This window comes from Equus przewalskii, chromosome 15 (genome assembly GCF_037783145.1).
Source record: "Equus przewalskii isolate Varuska chromosome 15, EquPr2, whole genome shotgun sequence".
NCBI classification, from domain to species: Eukaryota; Metazoa; Chordata; class Mammalia; order Perissodactyla; family Equidae; genus Equus; species Equus przewalskii.
The window spans coordinates 78,153,340-78,170,033 of record NC_091845.1 but is presented as its reverse complement, the minus strand read 5'-3'; the positions used below and the strand labels follow the sequence as shown (position 1 = coordinate 78,170,033).

At 43.9% G+C, this 16,694-nt stretch overlaps 1 protein-coding gene across 2 annotated transcripts in view; it reads right to left on the bottom strand.

The window, feature by feature from the left end:
• The window catches only part of PLS1 (plastin 1), a 109,592-nt gene extending 93,534 nt beyond the window's left edge, over positions 1-16,058 (bottom strand). The window contains exon 1 of one of the 2 annotated variants that reach the window (XM_008507734.2): positions 15,889-16,058. The gene's annotated coding sequence lies outside the window, so the exon portion shown is untranslated. The remainder of the gene's footprint in view (positions 1-15,888) is intronic. The other variant, XM_070576264.1, reaches the window with a different exon arrangement.
• Positions 16,059-16,694: the final 636 nt, after the last annotated feature.

The following is a 16,694-nucleotide window of genomic DNA, read 5'->3' as shown; positions in this document are numbered from 1 at the left end:
GTCTTTGTTAGCACCTGCTGGTCCCTCCCAGACTATGTGGGGGAGATGAGTGGGGTGGGGGGTGGCGGGGCGGGGGTTATCTCCTGGGGGAAACCCATTCTCCTACCTTATGTTTCCACAAGAGTCTATTGTTAAAGCAGCACCCTGGCCTCTTTCTCTACAGACTGTTGTCTCACTCTCCTCCAAAGAAGGGGAACTGATTTATCTCACAGGTGAGAGGGAAAGTGCCTTGGGTCCACTGAACCTCATTCCTTTACTGCAACGATTCTCAAACTTTTAACTGCAACAGAATCACAAGGAGGGCTCATTAAAACAGACTTTTAGGCCCCACCTCTCAGAGTCTCTGATTCCGTTTGTCTAGGCTGAAGACCACAAATCTGCATTTCTAACAAGTTCTGGACTAATGCTGATACTGCTTGTCTGGGACCACGCTTTGAGAACCACTGCTACACTGGATGGTGTTCAACGTCACTGTCCTCAGATGGCTTGCCCCTTCCCTCCTTAGCAGTGGCTTGTCCTCAGGACTCAAGCTCTCCTCTTCCTCCATATGGTAAGCACCCCAGAGGCAACTGTCCAGCAGGTCTGCCTAAGACGGGGGCTGGGAAGGGTAGAAGTTAAAATTCTGGAAGGAAAAGTATGAGGAAGACCATTTGGCCACAGGCCCAGGCTGCAATCCTGTCCAGGAATAAAGTTGATAATTTGAACTTTGCGAGGCCACTACCTATTTCTCAATCAGCTCAGAGAATAAAGAGAAGAAAAGTATGAATAATCAGGCCCATCATCCCAGGAGCGTCCAGGATAATGATAGAGAGAACGATAGAGGATATCATTAGGAATTCCCAAAGTCTCTGGCCTCATTCTGGAAGCAGAGTGACCCTGTCTTGTCTAACCCATAATGCTGAAGCCAGATGACATCAACTGTGCGTACTAAATAATGTTCCTGCTCCTGAGGAAGATTCAGTTATCACCTAAGTGGTGTAAAAGGAGAGAAGAAGATACAGGCCCTTCAGGAGATTTAGCCTAGATTACGTCTCTGGGTCAACCATCAACAACTGTCCAGACCAGGTTGGCTGGCTCAACAGCTCCCTCCCCATCCACAGCTAAGTAAAGCTCTGGGCTGTTCTTCAGCACCCCGGGCACCTCTTGACCACCCCTTGACCACCCCTTCTACCCCTGCTTTCCATCCTTGGGTCTGGCAACTCTGCTTCTGTGCCATGTTCTGTTCACCTGCCCAGATCCTGCAGATGATGCTTTTGAGTCTCAATTCTCAGCTGACACCCTGGCTTCAAGCTGTGCAGTGGAGCCAGTCCTGCTCTGCCTCTGTCAGTCCCACTCAACTCCTGGAGCCCTTAACAGGGTTCAACATCCCAAGCCCCTCTTGCTCCACGAGAGAAATATGGATAGCAAAGGTTTTCTTTAAGAAGAGCAGCAAAATTAAAACATAATCTCTCAGAAAAGAGAAAAAGAGAGATGAGGATGAAGCCCAGCTAGAGCCTCCATACTCCGGAGACATGCATCTCAGGCTCCTGTAACTTCTTCACCAAACTAAGAGGCTCTCCTGGCTGCCAAAGGGACAAAATGGCACCCGGGGGCCAAATCCTGCCTGGACACATGTCTTCTCTGGCTCATTAAGTGTTTAAGTCACAATCCTTACGATCCCCTGCCGTCCTCATTCTCCCACTGCCTCTCTTCCACAGAGCACACACGAACGAACAGTAGTTAAGCACAAGCTCTATCGCCTGCCATTGTTAGTTTCCTGAGATATTTGTGAACTCAAATTATAGCATCGTGCTGTTGAGAGAAAGAAACACACTTATTTTTTTCTCCTCAGCTGGTGGTTGCTCCCATTCTCAGTCATGAAGCCATAATTGTAGGAATCATGAACAAAAGGACAAGTGCTTATCCCAAAGCGGCCCAGACTTGTGAAGGGTGAGGGGGGAGAGGATAAAGGGACTCAAAAGGGCAATGCTTTTTCAACATCTCTAGTTCCTTAAAAGAGGATGACTCACAAAAGAAACACATATCCTGTGTTGTTACAGGACAAAAATTCCATAATCAGAAGTTACCAAATGTAAAATTTTATGGCACACTTCATTTTAAATTACGCATAAGGCAAAAAAAAGTTCTCTGTTTTTGGAAAGACTCTGTTACCTGACAGCCCTTTCCATTTAGCAATAAGCTAGACTACTGCAAAACTGAGAGGAGAATCATTACCTAATTAGGAAATGATCACCATGCAATAAAAGCGTACAAAGATCTTTCCTTGTCTCGAATCAGTCTGGTCTGTGCACGTATAATGCACTAGTTGAAAGTCCTGCCATGCCACTGCCTAATGACTAAAGGGTCACAGCCAGAGACTCGCCCCAGAGTGGCACAAGTTTGGGTACCTTTTGAATTCCTGGTCTTTGCCCATAAGATTAGATTAGTGAGTCGGTGTCAAGGTAAATATTTGATTTTCAAAATTCTTTTCTCTGTCTCACAACTCTCCTTCTGAGGCCGGCACTTAAAGGCCGGCACTTAAACGGGAAAATAAAATGTATTACAACTTACTTCTCTCTTCTTCTCAGAGACTTCCAATTACATAGTTGCTTCTTAGGAAAAATAATTTTTTAATCTTTACTCACCACTTCTATTTTCTTACATTGCAATAAGAAAGACACAGTTGAACTACTTTAGTGCACATATTTTAGTGCCTAGGAAGGCATAATATATCATTAGGAGCCCTGGCTCTGGAGTCAGAATTCTTGGGAATATAAACTCTTCCTCTTACTAACTATATCATGTTGGGTGAATCATTCTGAGTCTTAGCTTTCAAAGCCAAAAAATGAAGATGAAGATAATAATACCAACTTCATAGAGTTTTTGGAAGGATTAATTAAACACCAAAGGACTTAGAAAAGAGCCCGATATATAGTAAGTGTCCAACAGATGTTACCATTTTAAATATTGGTGATTCGTGATTTTCATAAAATCAGTGGTCCTCAATAGTTATATACATGTGTGCACACTTGTATATTATGTATTTTGTATAATTTACAAATTTGTATATTGTATGTTAAAATTTCTATATTATGCAAAATACATAATTTGCTAAAATGGCATTCACCAACAACTGATGGAAGAGTTGTTTATTGAATAAAGGCCTGGATGAAGTTAACTATATTTAAACACTGAACTTGAACAATTTAAGTAATCCTTAAGGCAGTTCACCATCTATATGTGAGAATAAAACCACACAGAGCTGGTTCTAGCGCAGGGGTCAACGCTCTCAGCATCCAGGCCAAATCTGGTCCACTGCCTGCCTGCATACAACCTGTGAACCAAGAATGGTTTTCCTATTTTTAAACAGTTGAAAAAAACCAAAAAAATAATGGTTTGTGACATGTAAAAATTATAAGAAATTAACATTTTAGTGCCCGTAAATAAAATTTATTGGAACACAGCCATGCTCGCTCATTTACATATTGTCTACAGCTGCTTTCATGCTGCAAGTGCAGAGGCAGAGTTGTGACTGAGACCATACGGCCCACAAAGCCTAAAATATTTATTATCTGACCCCTTACAAAAAAAAGTTTATCAACCCTTGGTCTAGACTGTCGTTTCTATGAGGGCAGAGACTGCTGGGGCCTAGTTCAGTGCCTGGCCCAAAACTGTGTTCAGTAAATATTTGATGAATGAATATGGCATCAATGTAAAGAGCCTGAGGTGGGGCTCCTCATTTGTGCTAAAGATAGTGGTTCTCAAACAGAGAACAAAAGGACTACTCTAGTCTACACAGCCTAGCAAGGGTCCCTGTTACCCTGGAACTCCAACCGTGGAATTTAGGACACAGTGAAGAGGACAAGGAAAGGGCAGATCATAAGGACAAACTAAAGAGGAGTTCTGCGTTTACTAGTAGTATACTTTTAAGAAAAAATGGCATCACAAAAACACAAGAGAATCAGTCTGGGAAAAAAAACATTTATATACAAAAATATATATATACCCTGTGGCTTTGGCTCACCACAAACTTATTCCTAAATATGGCTGCTAAAAAAGTTTGGCAAAGTCTTAAATTGCATATATATAAGTATGAATCCAAATCACAGTAAATACTAGGTCTCACTGTAATCTGTGCTAGTTAGACAACACCCAGAGTGCCACCTGCCACCCGGGGGGCCTCGTTTGTAAGGCAGTCTACTGATAATCTGATTTCTAGAGGAGAGCTACCTGCACGGCCACGGGTCTAAGCTAGGCACCATTTCAAACAAGGCACGCTGATGGAACTCGAGTATTCACAAATTTCCACGATGGAGATGAAATCATAGTCCTCAACCTGAATTAACTCAACCCATGTAAAACACTTAGGAGAATGTCTCAATAAATACAAGCTTTGATCATCAGAGCCACCCCCTGAAGAATTATGATGTAAAAGAAATTTGATTGTTATTCCTTTAAAAGATGCAGCCATATCTACAAATGGATATCAAATTGCAGAACAAGCCTCACAGAAATCACTACAAATTTTATTAGTTTATAGCAAAACTCACATAATTTATTATCAGGTAATTATCACTAAATATTTCAGCACACTTTTCTAGCTTTACTGGAGATTTTTTCAAACTGACCAGTTCTCTTGCACTAAAGAAGGCGCAGCAAAGACATTTATTGTTCTCTGAATATTCACGCCCTTCCCCTCACTTACAGTTCCTTGCCGTAAGCAGGGTCATGTGATCAGTTCTAGCCAAAGGGCTGTGAGTAGAAATTATCTGTGTCACTCTAGGCCAAAAAAATTCAGAGCCATTATGTGATCCCCTGGCCTCCCTTCCTTTGCTGAGACAATCTGGAAGTCCCAGGTTAAACTAGCAAAATCACAAAAGTCACAGGAGCCTGGATGTCTCGGTCACTGCACAGAGAACGGCTGCCCTGGAGACAGCCAATGCACGCTCACATTTATGTGAGCAGAAATCAATGGAGATTTCAGGGTTAATTTGTTCCTGCAACATAGCCTACTCTATCTTGACTCACACATAAAGTCTGAGCAGAAAAAAAACTTTGTATCCATCTATGGTCAACCAACATCGGCCATTTATACAAGGATTAGCTGATTAAGTAGGGAAATTTTCCAACTCTTCCTCAGACAGGTATCTGGGCAACTTTTATTTCATTTCAAGTGCATCCACAGACTACCACCATATCTACTCCTATTCAAAGATAAGTATTTAAAACCAAATCCTCTATGCCAATCATTTATGGACAAAACTTCAGATCTTACTGAGATGTACACTGAGCGACATACCCTGAGTGACGTAACCACTGATAAATCTTAGCTATGTTGTTCCTCAACATGGCTTTTCCTGCTTTATGACCCCCCAGCTTCAATTTCAGGTGACAATGTGGAAATGGAGTGACTACTCCACAGACAGACAAGATGGAATAGTGCCCCGGGCAAAGCTGGCTCAGTTCTCCTTGGTTAGCAGTCAACAAGAATGTCGTTAATTGGACTGACTGATTTTGGTGGGCCTTGAACACACAGAGATGTTATCTGCTCCTGCTGGCAGTAAAAATATCCAGTAAGATAAGGACTCAAGCCTGTGTCCTTCATTACATCCCTGATTTAAAACCACTGGAAACTCTGGAGCCTGACCTGGTGAACAGCAGGGTATAAACCTCCATAGCCCTAGGTTCAAATCTCAGCTCAGCTACTGACAGCTGTGTGAGTCAGGCCAAATGACACAGCCTCTCTGAGCCTCCATTCTCTGCCTCCTTCACACAGCATCTGTTATTACTGGAATTGATGTAGATGGAAATGCTCACTATACATTGGACCCTTGCTACCTCAGAACCATGGAATTCTTCTTCAAGTCAATCTGAATTTCTACTAACTTCATGTTTTATTACAAGCAAAACTACATTCTCAGGTACATTTAAAGCAGTAAAAAATATACCTTCGATTTTACCCTTAGACTGGATGCTGCCTGATGTCAGTGACAAAAATAAATTCTACTACTTAATTTGATCATCTTCCAATGTGATCAAGTCCTTCTAGGAAAACACATCTTGAGTCAAATTTCTGTTCATTTTTCAGAGGCAACTGAATTTTTTAAGTTTCTAAGAATTTTCTATTAACCATACTTCTGCTGATTTCCAATTCTGACTATGTATTTTCATACTCCAAAACCTAAGGTAGAATAAAGTAACCTTTGGCTCTTGTTTCATTTAACTGCAGGAAAAACAGATAGCCAAGCTTCTAGCAGATTAGCGTATTAATATACATTTCTGGGGCCGGCCTTGTGGCCGAGCAGTTAAGTTCACGCACTCTGCTTCAGCGGCCCAGGGTTTCACAGTTCGGATCCTGGGTGTGGACCTAGCACCACTCATCAAGCCGTGCTGAGGTGGCATCCCACAAAGCAGAGGCAGAAGGATCTACAACTAGGATATACAACTACGTACTGGGGGGCTTTGGGGAGAAGAAGAAGAAGAAAAAGGAGAAGATTGGCAACAGATGTGAGCTCAGATGCCAATCTTTAAAAACAAAATCCAAGACCCAGGAAAAAGTATTTTTAGGTGTCTTTCCAAGACAGTATGAACTACTGATTGGTGCATTGTAAGACGCGGGGTTCCTCCTCATCTGGTGTGTTTGGGAGGGAACCAGCAGTCAAGGTAAACCCGAGATAAGCCTATGACTCAACAACGCCTACAGAATAAAGTTCACATCCTGCAATCTCATACTCAAAATGTTCCACAACCTTCCCCAAATGCCTGTCCAGTCTTATCTCCCTGTACTTCCCAGAGTGGCCAGAGCACTGGCCCCTGGCTGAACCTGCACTTCCCTCTTGCACTTCCATTGTGAGGTTCAGTTGCCCTCTGTCTGGAATGCCTCTCCCGATTACTCCCTCCCCCCGCTGAGCCTCTGCCCATCCTTCACGCCTAATTCAAACGCCCCTTCCTCCATTATTTTCTTTATGTAGACATATGCTCCCTCATCTCAGAGGGCTTAGGAAGAGGCACAAACATCAGAAGAGAGCATAAATCCTCATCCCCTCAACCCTGCCCCGCCTGCCCTGATTGTTACAATGGAAAGTGAACCTTCTTTCTCAGCCCTACCACTTTTGGTTTCTATCATTCTTACTGCACCGAGCACCAGCTGCCCTGCTGGAGCCACGAACTCAGGCATCTTAACCCTCCTACAGGACTGCCTGTTTTCTGAGGGCAGGGATGCAACCTTCTGCAATAGCGTAAGTCCTACCTGCAAGCTATTCCAAAAATACTTGCTGATAGAAGTTTACCATTACATCCAGATTAACAAAATAAAACCCACATGCATCCCCCTTTAGTATACGAGTCATTTTAGCTGACGTTGGCTGTTCAGCTTTCCACGAGTGGAATGGCCATTCTGGCTGAACGGCAGTTATTTTTAAATGTGGAAGATGAGAAAATGACTGGTTTCTTGGAAGAACTGGGGGGAGTGGGGAGGAACTTACAGGGGTAAGCAAGGGGCACAAGGCAGCAACCACTAGGTAAATGAGACTAATTCAAAAATAAAATAGGGGCCGGCCCCATGGCCGAGTGGTTAAGTTCCCACGCTCTGCTTCGGTGGCCCAGGGTTTCACCAGTTTGGATCCTGGGCACGGACATGGCACCGCTCATCAAGCCACACTGAGGCGGCATCCCACATGCCACAGCTAGTAGGACCCACAACTAGAATATACAACTATGTACTGGGAGGACTCGGGGAGAAAAAGCAGGGAAAAAAAACGATTGGCAACAGTTGTTAGCTCAGGTGCCAATCTTTAAAAATTAATTAATTTAAAAAAACGTGAAACATCAATTTCGTGAAGGTAGTAAAGTTTCAGAAGAAAATTTTTTTCTAGCTCATCTCACACATTCTCTACCCTGGCCCAGTGGTCTCGGAATGTGGTTCCCAGATCATTATCCTAGCATCACCTGGGAACTGGCTGAAATGAAATTCTCCTGTCTCACTCCAGACCTGAAGAATGAGAAACTCTGGAGCTGGGACCCAGCAATCTGTTTTTTAACAAGCTCTCCAGGTGATCCTTAGGCGAGCTCAGGTTTTAGGACACATTAAAGTACCTAAAGTTTCCTGAACAGACCGGCTCTTCCCTGTCTCCACGCTTTTGCTCGTGCTGCCCCTTCCCCATGGAATGCTTTTTCCTTTATCTATTCTCTGTAGATTGAACTCATGCTTTCCTTTCAAAGCTCAACTCAAAAGTCTTGACACCTTCCTCAACTCATTGAACAGAATTAACTGCTCTTGATTTGGGCTCTCCCAAAGCTTCATTCTGTCCTTCCTCCTGGTACTAACTCGTGTCACAGACTGTCCCTGTGTCTGCCTCCTCCATCTAACTGAGAAACCGCGTGTACAAGGGCCATGTCTCACTCAGAGCCCTGCCCCTAGTCCAGCCCCCTTTATTTAATCACCTCACTTTTATTTTGTAGAAGAGAGAGAAAATTATTCTGCAACAAGTCTCTGATTAACAATGAGAAGGATACTGAGAGGCATCCATCCCTCTCTCCACAGTGGAGATTAATAAATATCACTTTCGAGTGAGATCTAAAGATTAGAGGGCAGTTGTTGAAGCCACCTTTAGCAAGAGAGAACTCACTTAAAGAGCTCCATGGTCATGGCTTAGCCCTAAAACACATTTAGGATTCTATAAAAACCAAATACAAATTTCACAGAGAAATTATTCCCTCTGGTCAGTAAAAGAAGAAAACATGGGTTGATTGGGAAAGGACTAGATTTGAGGCTAGACTGAAGTTCCAGGAGGACAGGCACCCTCTGTCTGTCTAGGCCATCCCTATGGTCCTAATGCTGAGCCTTGACATTTTGTCAAATGTTGAAATTAGAAGACACAGATATGAGTTCCATCTCTGCCACTTCCGAGCCAGGTAACCTCAAGCAAGCAACTAATTCCCAAAGTCTTGGCCACTTATCAGTAAAAAGAAGCCAAGTCAGAAAATTATTATAACTACCAATAAATAGCTGACCTCCTTAGTTTATAGTTTACTAATTGCTTTCACATTCACTGTCTTGTTTAATCATCAAACCTGCAGCTGAAGATAAGGCCTCCCTTCTCATGGGGTCAGAAACAGAATCACAGACTTTGACTTCCCATCCATGGCCCTGATCATAGGCCAAACTGATTTCAGATATCAAAACTTTAAATTACCCTAATGAGTTCATTTTGATTGACAACTAAACATTCAGAGATTCTCAGATTACCATTTTCCACTGATGGTGATCTTGCGCTTAACTTGGACTATTTCAGGATAAGAAAAGAGATCAAGCAAATTGCTTTTATTGTTGTTTTTCCAACAATAATTCACTTGGATGACAACTTTTGCTAAAAAACATCACTGGGCTTTTGCGAGCTGTGTTTCAAGGCTGGCACCTCACTGAGCTAGTAACACTTCAACTCTGCAAGAACTGGGCCACTCTTGGAAACACTCCCTGGACCAAAAGAGTGTCTCAATGAACCTCAACCTGAGGAGAGAGGAAGGAAAAGAGAGACCACCAGGAGAGAATGCTGAGAGAGCCCTCAGCTGAAAGAATGCAGGCATCTTCGAGAATTTCCGGTTTGTTCCCAAAGGTTATAAATACTAATTTGATATCGAGCTAAAGGTTCAATTACGTACTAACTTGATATTGTCTTTCCACCAAATTATTGATGAGTAGCATTAAAACCCTAAGCAAAGACTCATTTATCAAACCTCAAAATTCTAGTTTGCATTGATTTTTATCTATAAACAGTACACAGTGAGTATAGATCATCAAGGACAAAAAAAACCCAATATAGCCATAAAAGGTGGCATTTAAGATGACAAAGTGAAATGAGACAAAAAGTCTATTTGTGCCTTTGATCATTCACCATAAATGAGTTGGCCCTGAACCCAGTTTTATTTCAGCAATTTAATCTAGATTCTGAGCACCCGCTATGGGAACAAGGTGTGAATGCAGACAGTGCTATTTAAGGCCTTCAAATTGCTTGATCAACATCAGTTTTCAGTCATGGACTGTCATGCATCACTTTGGATTTTACAATTGTGATTTGTGGGAAGAGGTTTACCCTTTTACTCATGGAGTGCAGCGGGCCCCACATGGGAATTCATTGTTGGGAGGAAGGTTTAGAAAAGGAGACCTTGGTCCGAGGCGTGATTAACAGGACTGATCCTTCTCTACACATTCGCCAATGTTTTAAAATCAAATTCAATCCGAATTCTATTTTGACAGCTCTGCTAAAATCTCTTGGTTTCTTGGTTCTTCAACAAATTGAAGGGGCTTTCATCATTTTTTATTAAGAATGTGTTATTTCCTGGGACTGGATCTTTAAACAATTCATCAAGTATGTCAATAATAAAGTAAATCTGGTTTCCTCTAATACTTTGAGTTTCTCCTGTTATCCCTTCCTGAAAACCTTTTGCTTTTTATCATGAAGAAGACCCCTACAAATCTTCTTCCACCTGACTAAGGCATCCATCCACCTTACTATCAAAAAAGACAGTTTCTCGGGGAGTGGCGCAGCAGTTAAGTTCGCACTTCTACTTTGGCGGCCTGGGATTCGCCGGTTGAGATCCCGGGTGCAGACCTATGCACTGCTTGTCAAGCCATGCTGTGGCAGGTGTCCCACATAAAAGAGAGGAAGATGGGCACAGATGTTAGCTCAGGGCCAGTCTTCCTCAGCAAAAAGAAGAGGATTGGCGGCAGATGTTAGCTCAGGGCTGATCTTCCTCAAAAAAAAAAAAAAAAAGCAGTTTCTCATGTTTTCTTTGTGGTCAGCTTGAATCTTCTGAAGGAGGAGGAATGTCTGTGTGCAGTGAGTTATCATCCAAATATTGTTGTAGTTTTACAGCTCTGAATCACTCAAAAGAGTAAATCATAAAAATTTAGTTTATTAGAAAGTCTAAAGTCCTCACGATTGGACTTTAATGAACAAACTACCTCTCCTAGAAAATCAAGTTTTCCGATGAAACAAGTGTTTTAAATAAACAAAAGACTCTCCTAATCATCACTAACTCTCATCCTTTCTGTGCCCACAGTATTATCAAAAAGCAACTTGCTTTTACAGAAGCCAAGCTATATGTTTCTCGCCAAAAAAGGCAAATAGGCACTTTCAGACACAGTAGTACTGAAAATATCTAAGATGATCAAAGTTGACATAGCCTCACATCTCATGTGATTTTATATGTCAGCAAAATTTCCAGCAATCAAAACTGTATAATCATTTTATAACCAATAAACCTGTATGCAGCACAAAGGCCTCTCTTTCTCCCTGATTTTCATCACCATCCAGAAGAAAACCTTGATTCGGATCTCTGTTCAGTGAGAGAGCTGTGTGACACGATGAGTCCTTGGAGACTGAGACAAGTGATGGGTGGAGGCCAGAAGCAGGCAGCCTCTCCTGTCATATCCAGAGCTCAGGCTCTGGGAAAGCACAGAACCAACTCAGGAGAAGTTGAAGCGGAAGAAGGAAGAGGAAAGAGGGCTCAGATGGCACAGAGAGGGAAGAACGTGCTCAGCTGGAGTCCACTTTGAGACTCCCATGACAGAGTACCTAGGTTCATCAAGGGGGGCTGGGGAGAGGGGGACGACAGCCTTTTCTCACCAGCAAACCTGAGGCCTGCCAGTCCTGCCTCTAAATGACTCGTCTCTGACCTGGGGCCTTCCCTGAAGTAGCTACACCCAACTCCAACTGCAACAAGTCCACACTGACTTTGGACTCCCTGATCTTGAGGATCCCAGGAGAATGTGTTCAGGCCTGGACTCTCCCCGGGGTTTGACCACAGTTCAAAGGCCTGAGATCAGGGTAAGGGTCAGGACCAACAGATATTCCAGGAGCTTCCAGCCGTGGAACCTGCCACCCCAGGGGAAAAAATCCTTCAAGTCCTTAGGCTCATTCGTACACGAGAGGACTTCGAACCCCGCCCCCAACTTCAGAGGCACCTTCTGGATCATTGCCAACTCACCTCCATCACCCCAGCTCCACTCCCAAAAGATGGTGGAAGCAGGATAGAAATAGCTTTAGGGTGCACCCAGAAAAAGAGCTGCTGTCTCTGCCTCCAGGAATGCTCCGAGGATGAAAAGGAGATAAACATTAAATGAAAGAATTTAAAAAACAAAAAAGAGAAAGATTCATCACTGTTGTTTTGTTTCTCATATTAAAGTCTGGCTCATAGAATGTTAGGAGTTTCACCAGCTGAAATCTGCGGCCATTCTAAGCAATCTGTTAGGGTTACCATAGAAAAAGCTTTGAATTTTGTCAAGATATTTAAGTTATTTGAGCTCTCAGTAAGGCAGGCCTGGGAACAAAGTTCAGCTCAGCCACTTGCCAACTCTGTGACCTCAGAAATGCGATTTTATCTAAGCCTCAGTTTTCTCATCTATAAAATGGGAATTATAATTGCACCAATCTCATAGGATGGTTTGTAAAGATTAAATGAGATATTGCTTGTAAAGTGTTTAGGACAGTGTCAGGTCCATGGAAAGCATTCTGTAATACTATAGTTACTAATATTACTATTTTGAGAAAGTTACCTAATACAGTCATTTTACACAAGGTTGTAGTATATGATTCTAGATTTTAATATTTGGGCATTTTTTAAGTGTATAAGATACTAACTTAAATGTAACACCTGATTTTTGCGTTTGGCTGTCCAATCAATTTTGACTGTCATTATGAAAGAAAGGTAATCCCTCTATACCTGGCCAAGTCTTCCCTTCCCTCTGTCACCATCTCTCAAGCTCTGTCTCTCCCCTCAACTGCTCTCTCTTCTTTACACTTTTATAAGAACAAGGTCACCGCCAGTTGAAGCCAGTGATCAAGTACAGTGTGAACGTCAATGGAAAGGATGTACCACACAAGAGCTCCCTCAATGCTGTCTGCAGCTCCAAGGAAAGGATATGTTTTGATTTGCAAAATGGCTATTTGCAACATCTGTTCCAGGTAAACAAATATTCCAAACCACCTCCTGAACCAGGATTTTGGGTTCAGAAGCATTGCCTTCTGTCTTGTTTTTCCTGGTAGAGAGTCTCACCACAATTCTCTCTCTCTCTCAGCCTTATACCCCCATGTTCCTGGGTCATAAACACCACAGCCATCGCTCACCACCTCCTGGGAGTGTAGAATGTCTCTCCCAAATCCACTCTCAGTAGGAGGACTTTGGGTCCACCCGTTTGTGTCTTCTGCCCTGACAAGCTAAGCTGCCACGTCCTTTCCAGACTCCCCCTCAACTCCACAGTGTGCAGATTCCCACGACTGCAGCCTCACTCCTCCTCACTCAATACACTCACGCTTGAATTGGCCGGTCATCTCATGTCATCTCTTCCAATGACACAGTCATCCTCCCATGGCCCACCAAGTTCCTCCCTTTAGATTGATCTCTGAGGGCTTCTGATCCATAGAACACCTCAAACTGGAGTGTTCTTCTGCCAACTTATTAATCTTGGAGCCAACAACCTTGAAAAGTAAGGGTTAACGAAACCAGCTTAGGGCTATTAGGGAGGAAACTTGAGCAGAGGCTCTGGTTCCACCATTAACTAGCTTAGTCAACCATACCTCAGCTCCTCCGCTATAGAATGAGGGAATGGTCTGGATAAAATCATACCTCATAGCTCTAAGATCCTGAATGTCCACCCTCCCCATGCCAAAATACACTTGTTTGTTTATTCATGCCAATAACTACTGAGAGTCCAATACTGCATAGCAACATGCCCGACACTGTGAGGGGTTAAAGATTATTCTCCAAAGAGCTCATCATCTAGAATGAGAAATAAGACAATCACATCAATAACTATAAGAAAGAGAAAGAGATGTCATAATTGGAGGTGCTTCTAAGATAAAAAGAACATCACAAGCCCATTAGCAACACCTCAAGCCTGAAATAAAGTAATTTTCAACGTCTATTCTTCTCTCCATCGAGTCTTCCACCAAATGACTTTTCCTTTACATCATTCCTTAAATCTGTGCTCTGCACTCTGAGTCACATATGCTTATATGCAGGCCCTGGGCAACTCTCCCCTTGTATGATTTTACCTCTGTTCCTAGCACTCCCCTCACTGATCGGTGATCTCTCATCAACGTATGAGAATCACCCATCAGGCTGGTCTGACTTGGCTCTGTAGCCTCCTCCATATTACAGAACATCCACATTGAACCCCTTTACAAAACTGTCCATACTTCACTTCCTCCCTCCCATACACAGTGGCTGAGAACGTACTTTGTGCTTAGTGCTGGCTGGGATGTCTAAGTCACAGGCTTTAGCCTCCAAGAGCTTACATACTGGTCAGGAAGTTGGGACATACGCTAAAACAGCACTCGGGACCCTAAAGGCGAAGGGGCTACTAGCAGCACCGACAACAGCAATAAATGCTAGAGGGTTCAGAGGCGGGACAGCTACTTTCCGGCTGTAGTAATCAAAGAAGGCTTCTAGGAAGCGGTCACACCTGAGCTACACCCTGCAGCAATGGCAGGACTTCAACAAGGGAGGCAAACAGGCCTCTGGGCCAAGGGCCAAACATGAGTGAGGCAAGGAAGCTGGGTGGATTCAAGACCAGCAAACTGTTAGGTGGCGAGTGGGTGAGAAGGCACTTTCTGAAAGGAGTTCACAAGGTACTAGAAGCTTAGCAGAAATAACTAATTTTCTGCTTAAGTCAGACTACGTAGCATAAGGAGATAGACGAGAAAAAGAAAGTTTAATAATCTAACCAAACTGTGAGGAGAGTTACCAGCAGGGGGATAGGAAAAAGCCATGAAAAATCAGAAAACCTGGTCCCAGGCCCAGCTTTGCCAAGGAGGGGCTCCCAGGCCATAGCAAGTCATTTAACCTGGTTCGTCTCGGTTTTCTCATTTGTAAACTGAAGCAGCTGACCTGGCTGACATCGAAGGTCTCTACAGTCCAAACCCAAACCAATTGTATATTATTTCTGCCATTAAAACATTCATCATGGGGGGTGGAGAGAAAGGCGGGTATCCATATTTCCTTTCCGCATAGGTTTCTCTACTAAACTTAAAATTTCTTTTTCCTAAACTTAATTCTATGTCTATGCCTCCCACATCATACATTTAACATTTTACCTAAATAATGTTCAGTGTGTGCCCCGACCTAAAATTTTTTTTTATGGCTCACAGGTTATCCAAGAAGTCTGTGCAGCACAGCCTCAGCCTGCACAAGTTATCCAGATATCATAACCCCAGGCTAAAATTCTTCTGGACGAGCCATTAAAAGTGACGGGGTCGAGAAAGGGGAAAATTCTGTTACTCATCTAAAAGACTGCTTCCTTTTAGTAGCACCAAATGAAGTTATTTCAGGCAATAACAGTAATGCAGAAAAGTATCAGGAAAAAATATCTTGAACTTTAGAAAGTCTCTACTTGAAAATGAAGCTCAAACGCGGCAAGTTTTTGGCACCGAAATTCTCTGAAAGTTGACAGCTTTGATGCCGCATCCAGAGGCCCCCTGCTCCAGGAAAGACACCAAAACAGAAACCACGGATGTGATTTCACTCCAGCTCTATTGATCCTGTGCACCAAAAGGCCAAAGGCAAATAAACCAGTCACAGAATTCAAGAGAAACAGGCTGGATCAGAAAGCCTCACCAGTGGCCACTCAAAGTTTAAAAGAAAGAGAGGAAAACAACAAAGTTAACAAAAGGCTAAGTTCACGCCGGGCGTCACAATGCCGTGCCCGGGCTTACTGTGTAAGCGGCATAAAGACGCGATGTAACACCTGCGCGCACCACGAGCCGCCCGAACCCCGGAGTCGGCGGGCGCGGGAGCCGTCTCGCGAGCGAGGGCAAACCCAGACTCCCTCTGAGTCGCAGCCGAAAGACTAAAGCTTTGTTTTCTGCCCATCGGCGCAGCCTTCCCCTCGGCCCCCGGCGCGCCCCGTACCTGCCGCGCCCGTCCCGCCTTCGCCGCAGCTCGCGCTCGGGATCCCAGCAGCCGCAGGTCCGCTCTGCGGCTACCCCGCCGCGCCCGCCCAGCTGCCGCGCTCGCGCCACTACGCATGCCCGGCCGGCACCTGCGCCAGCCAGCTCGGACTCCACTTGCCGGGTTTTGGCTGCGGCTCCCAGGGGAAAGGACCTGAGGCCAGGAGCCTGGGTTCTGCCCCAGCGGGACAGAGGAGTTGCAGGTGTTGGAGAGCCGAGGGGCAGAGGTGGATGGGCCTTGCGGTAACGTAGTTCCTACTGCCCACATTTACCCTGACGTACGCTCCTCCAAGCCTAAAGATGACCACCTGCACTCTTGGCATGAGCTTAGCACAGTGGTTCTCAAACTTGAGCGTGGATCAGAGTCACCTGGAGGGCTTGTTAAAACACAGATCCCACACTCAGAGTTGCAGATTCGGTAGGTCTAGAGTGAGGCCCGACAATTTGCATTTCTAATATTTTCTCAGAGGAAACTGGTGCTAGTAGTTCCAGTACCACACTGGATTTGCAAACCGCTGGTCAAGAGAAAAGATATTTGGTATTAAAGGAGGAAAGTTTTCTCTCCTTCTCCCCCTCCCCCTTTTGGGATTTCACATAGCACTTCCTCTTCATTTAACAGCCACACCTGCTTAATAAATAAATAAATAAATAAATAACTACAGCTCACACTCAAACAAAGATTGAATGTTTCCTGTAGCTTGTGCAAGTAAATGGAATGCAGGCTCAAGTGTTCTCATATACTTTACACGTGGTATACTCTGTAGTTCC